We start from the raw sequence: 6,594 nt of genomic DNA, 5'->3' as shown, positions 1-6,594 counted from the left end.
ATGGTTAAACAATGGTTAGACTCTCCACTCAAGTCCTGAATCCTTGTGAATCTTGTGCCCTCATCTAGGCTCCACTAGCTTACAATACTAAGTAAGAGATGGTTTCCTAGAGGATTGGCTTGCTTCAGTGTTCACTGGTCAGAATATAAATATTGTACCTAGGTATGAATGTATACAAGTTGATTTATTTTACTTACTCAATTTTAAATTTCTATGCCTTAGTTTTGTATTTATTTTTTATCATTTAATGCATTTTCTACTAAGTTTATTTCAGATGTGCATGTAATATTTTAATTATTTTATTGTTATTGTAATCGCGTGGGAAGCGTGGTGGCACAGTGGTAAGGCACTATGCTACTAACTTCAAAGACCCGGAGCGAATCCAGCCGTGGTAGATAACTATTTCCTGTTAGGGCCGTTCGTTGCAAAGCAGCAACTTTGACAGAATCTTGACTGCAGTGGCACCAGTTCGAATGCGACCAAGGGAGTTCACTTTCATTTCTTTGGGAGTCTGAAAAATAAAAAGTTGCCCCCCCCCCCATGTTAAGAATAGGGAGGCAACCTGTAGGTAATCCCCTGTATGTCAGAAATTACCAGAAAAGGCGCCATAAGAAAATGTTACACTGAAGCCATGACTCAGCCCTGTGGGTTCTGGAGCCTTTCCGGGGTCCATCTAGTCTCATAAAGTGATTACCCTTAATGAGGGAAAAATGTGGAAGTCGAACGTGATTCTGACCAAATCACCTCCTTGCACAACCTTTGGTCTAGTAACAGAATTTCCTTACAAAGCACCCTTCAGGGATCGTAATGGTCCACTAATATATTTTATTTTTATTTACTTTTGTCTTTTGATTTAGTACACGGATAGATGGAACATGTACAAACTTAAAACCTATAGTCCTTGAGTGTTGCAGATTGTATAATTATAATTAAAAACAACCACTTTGACTGGTTGTCTGACTATTTATAATCCTGATCCCAATATATTGCCATACTTTCGCAAAACCAATTTCTGTTCTGAGTCTTACTCAGTAATCTTGGATAGCAAGCACATTGTAAAATATAAATAGGCCAGTTTTGGGTGAATATTGATAACTATTATTTTATAATTACATATATATTTAGGAATGCTTATTTACTACTTGTACGTCATAGCCAAGACCTTTCCGAACTCTTCACAATACTATTAGCTTCTATTAATGGTCTCAGAACAAACACGTAATATTTAAATCGTGTTTAGCCGTTGTAGTTTTGATATGCAAATGTACTAATAAGAAAATAATTAAAATTAGAAGGGTAGGGTTAGCCGGACAAGAAGGGTTGGTCATCTTGCTGGCATTAAGAAGAGGATCCACTAACACCCAGTAAAAAATCTAAACAGAGGGACGTGTGCTGGTGGATTAAGGCTAGCACACTTTGCATTTAACGACTTGTTTTAAAATTCCTATCAGAGAGAAGGGCTAAGAACTTGGCCCCTAACGAACCGAGAGCTCACAAGACTGCCCAACCCCATGACTACAAAGTGACCCTCCCTTAGTTTTATAATTGTTTTAATCCTTATTGTGTCAGTGTAATCTTCAAGTGGTGGTTTTATAAACAATGGAATTGTACTTTTCATAAAGCCGTTGAAAGAATAAGGGACACCTTCCTATCCTTTGATCCAAAAGAACGATAATTAGACTATTTGCTTAAAGTTATAAAATAAAGCATAACTATTGTGCCTGGAGTAAAATTTCAGAGAATTAAATACAGAAAATGTAAGATTGCGTCATTAGAAAATCCAATAAAAATAGCAATGATATTATCTTTTTTATTGTACAGAGTAATTCCAAAACTGTGGGAGTTGGTAGCTCATTGGTAGGGCAATGGACTACTAACTTCAAGGACCTGGGTTCGAATCCGGTTGTGGCAGATAATTATTATCTGTTACCCGTAGCCGTTGAGTCAGCCCACTGAGTTCGGGAACGCCGTGTGGCCCATCCAGTCTCATAAAGTGGGTACCCTTAATTGGGTACAAATCTGGCAGTCGAACTTGATTCTGGCCAAATCACCTCCTTGCACAACGGTTGGTCTAGTAACAGTACTTTCTTAAAAAGTACTGCACCCTGGCCCTTCATGGGTTGTAATGGTACAGATTTTTTTTTTTTTTTATCCCAAAACTTTGGTTTGGTTTTTTTTTTATTATTTTTTAAATACAAAATAAATAATTCCATTTGAGTTCTACAATATTTAAATCATTCTAAATGTTGAATATTTCCATACCTATTCACCGTTTCCATAGATACATTTTTGAATACATAAGCATCCAACAGGATAACAGTCACACACACGTTTTAAAGTTTCTCTACCACATATTCTGTTGACATTCTGACACCCCCTCCCTATAATCAGGACTTGGCATCCAATGACTACCGACTATTCCACAATATAATAGGTAATATAAGTTAAAAGAAACCGAAAAATTATTCTGCTCGAACAATGAGGTGAAAGGTGATATTTGCCGCTTTCTCAAGGACATAGCGGGGAACAGGTATCACATAGGTATAGAAATCCTGTCACAGTCTTCAGAAACGCATTGACCGAAATTGAATAAACAAATGTAAACAGCATTTAAATTGATGCAAATATTTTATAAAATTTACAACTGCATATAATTAAAAATTAACCATTTCCACTATGACCCATTAAGTATTTTGAGTTCATTGAATAAAATGTAAAGATATACTTTTTCTTGGCCAGCTATTCTAGTAGCAGGTGGTTGATGTCAACATTCAAATACAATCAGTAGTTTCACCCCAACTCATTTAGCAGCTTGGTTAGGGAATCAGTTGTACCAGCAGACGCATTTTTATTTTTATTTTTCGTAGATTGCTATAAATTGGTTATTAATGAAATTATTTATAAAAATTTGTTTAGCTAGTCCTAAGTTTCACTGAACTTTATCAGTACTGATGTTTATTTTTATTTATTTCATGATATTTACTACTGCATATAAATATAAATACATCTAGTAAATTTGATGTTTAGATATAAGATCACAATGATGTGATGGAGGCATGTACAGAAACTACCCATTTGTAGTATTCTAATACAATTTCTACATTAGAAGGTCTTGAGGCCATCTTCTTTTCAGGCCCCTCGGAGGATTGTCAGGAATGCTAGAAGAAACAAGGTTAGAAACTAATGGGTTTGGGAATGATTGATATCTGGTTCGAGCTAGATCGGTCACATATGGAACATTAAGGTCTGTATGGTTGAATTTATTTGTGACAAAGTAGGGAGCATTGAGGATTTTACAAAAGATTTTGGACTAGAAAGGATTGGATGCGAGATAAAAATCTTGGAATATTTCATCATCATCATAATCAATCCTCTTGAACCGCACTAAGCAGTGAGGAGGAAGTTTATAGAGCCCTCTCTGGCGGTCTTCTGCAAGGCGCCTTCTGTCATTCCATTGAAGTCCTCTTCTCTGGAAGTCGCTTCTTACCTCATTTTCCTATTTCCTTCTAGGCCGTCCTCTTCCTCTCTTGCCCTCTACTTTGGCTCGGTTGGCCTCGCTAGCTATCCTCCTCGGTTCTATTCGCAGATGTCCCAGCCATCTCAGTCGATTCTCTTCAATGACATCGTTGGCCGGCTTAATATTGAGGTTCGACCTGATAGTGGTATTGCGCACTCTTTCTCTTCTGGTTTTCCCCTCAATCTTTCGGATGCATCTCATTTCTGATGCTTGTATCCTTGATTGATTCTCCTTCAGCGTCCAAGTTTCTACATATGTCAAAATGGGAAGAAATTTCGATCTGAAAATCTTTTTTTTCCACCTCTCACCTGTTTAGAAAACCTCTCTTATCTGCTTCAAATATCCTGCTCGCAGCAGCGATTCGCTCAGCCACCTCTGAATCGACATATCCATTTTAATTATGGTGCGCCCCCAGGTATTTGCAGTTTTCTACTTGTTCGAGGATTTTTTCTTCGACTATGATTATGCGCATATTTCTCCTAGGCTTAAGACGAATTTCAAAGACTTAAGAATATTTTTAATTAAAAGAATTTAAGCAATATTTTTATTATTTAAATCTTAAACGAAATCAGAATAAAAATAAGACATGAATTGTGTAATTGTCCATTTGTGCATCACTTTTAGAGACTTAAAAACAACCCCATAGCAAAGAATAGCTTTAGCAGTAAAGAGAAAATCATTAAAAATAATAATAAATATAACGAAAATACTGATATAAATAGCAAGTACTTTAGAAAAATAAAAACCTAATCAAAAGAGAATTACAGATTTTTGTAAAAATATAGATAATAAAATATCAGATAAGAATACTATACAAAATAAAATGAAAAAGGAAGTTGATAGGATTCATAATTATCAATATTTTAAATTGAACTATATACCAGGTTTAATTGATACAATTAAAGGGAAATTTGTGGAATATGACCATAATAATCTGAAATTGGGCTTATACAATGACAATAAATTAGGAAATTATCTCAACAATATGAAAGATAAAATTGATAATAAAGGAAAACAAAATGTAATTTACAAAATTAATTGCCAGAATTGTGAAAGTTTATTATATATTGGAGAGACTTCTAAAAAATTAAAAAATAGATTTGAGTAACATAAGAGTAATTGTAAAGATATCAATACTTCACTGGCACAACATATCATAAAGTATAAATATGATTTTTATTTTAAAAATTCAAAAATTTTGTACATAGTAAATAACAAAATAAATCGAAAAATGACATAAACAATAGTTTAAAAGACAGATGCCACAAATATATGTACACATTACATAGATATAGTAAATCATTAAGTAATTAAATGTTGTTTAATAGTATAAGATAGTAGAATAAATTTAATACATGATTGTGTAGTTGTAATATATTTTAAAAAATATTGTTAAAAGATTAGTCATATTTTGTGGAACTGGGGTAGGAGAGTATTAATTTAGTTTATATATTTGTTATCAATAGTAAAGATAACCTGGTTTCAGGAAGGTATTTCAGATCTTTAGATTTATAATATGTTGGCATTTTTAATTATTAATATTTATATTATTAACAACAATGTGTTATTTTCAGCATTATAAGACTAATAAGGAGAACACAAAATGTAATTTTAAAAGATGTTTTAACCAGGAAATTGTAGTATGATTACTAAGTGTTGCATCCAAAGGATGAATTTGAGATTTGTTGTAGATACCTGATGATGGGGTGACAATCCCGAAACGTTTTTATTGTTTTTAATAAAATAAAATAAAATAATTAAAATAAGGAAAGAGTACCTTTCATGCACAAGTTCTAATTATTAATTATTTCTTTATAAAATTATTCTTCGTGAAATTGCGACCGATTTATTGACGTTATTGCACCTCCAGAGTTTCACCAGCGAAGATATATCGAGTTAAGTGACCTGTAAAGAAAATTTTCGATGATTTATAGCCAATATTGTGAGTGAGAGGTGATATACGAGTTAGATATGTAGATATAGGCGACAGTAAGAAGAGATTTATCAACTTTCATATGCAAATCCCGGCTCCCAATTGTAGGAGCTCCAATACGCACAGGGCGAGGAATGACAGACCCCTAAAATATATGCTGCCTTATATTTCAGTGTTAACACTTTACTTTGGGCCCTTTATACACTCAGCCATACATGCCCCTCTCTCCCTTCATTTTTTTTCCCCTTTTTTTAAAACCGTCGAATCGACTGTCATTCCCCAACCCCTTGTGCCATTTTTCAAAACATTATTGAACCCGACCGATTCATTTTTTATGAACTCACCACGAAGGGCGGAACAGGTGGAAGGAAATTGACACGAGCTATACGAAAACTCAATAACTCAGGCCTCAGGCTGAAGGATACAATGAGCCCTCGCTGCTTCCAAGAATTTGGGTGAGAAAAACTGATATGAGCTTTATTAAACGAATATCTTCTCACCGCAATTCCAACTTTTTATTACAGTAAATATATGTTTACTATCACAGAGTACAAGATACGCCTGAAGTTGTACAAGAATGCTTACTATATCGCGAATTACAAATGGAGTCAATAGAGGATTATATCAAAAAACGGTTCATGAAGTTTCACTCTCAGTTGTCGACAGTTAAAGGAGCAGTAATCTACAACCTGGGAAACCCAACCTCAACCGGAAGACTGAAGGCCAGACTGCTGTAGGACATTCTTTTATAAATTTTTAATAAATTTAAAATTAATTCATAGTCACACGACCTCTACTTACTTATTATTATTATTCATTTTATTTATTCATTTTTTTTTCTCTTTTCTTCTCTCTTCCGTTTTTCAAATTAACTTGTTTTTTTTTCACAATTAGAAGACGATTGTTTGTTTTATTTAAGTGTACCAATATCATTATCATTATTAATTTTATAATTATGAGAGATAGTTGACCGTGGATGATAAATGAGGAGAAGATGATTGGGGGGTGCGGTCAATGAAACACAAATAAGTATGACTAACTTATTTTAATGTGCCGACGTTTCGGCTAGAGTTTCTAGCCTTCTTCAGGGCTGCTTGCTGAAAAGTTGAGCGCCTAATCAATAAGATTAAGCAGCCCTGAAGAA

This window comes from Halyomorpha halys, unplaced genomic scaffold (assembly GCF_000696795.3).
Source record: "Halyomorpha halys isolate HHAL.00 unplaced genomic scaffold, Hhal_1.1 Scaffold27.1, whole genome shotgun sequence".
In the NCBI taxonomy this organism is placed as follows: domain Eukaryota; kingdom Metazoa; phylum Arthropoda; class Insecta; order Hemiptera; family Pentatomidae; genus Halyomorpha; species Halyomorpha halys.
The sequence above is the reverse complement of the archived record's forward strand: the minus strand, read 5'-3'. Positions refer to the sequence as shown.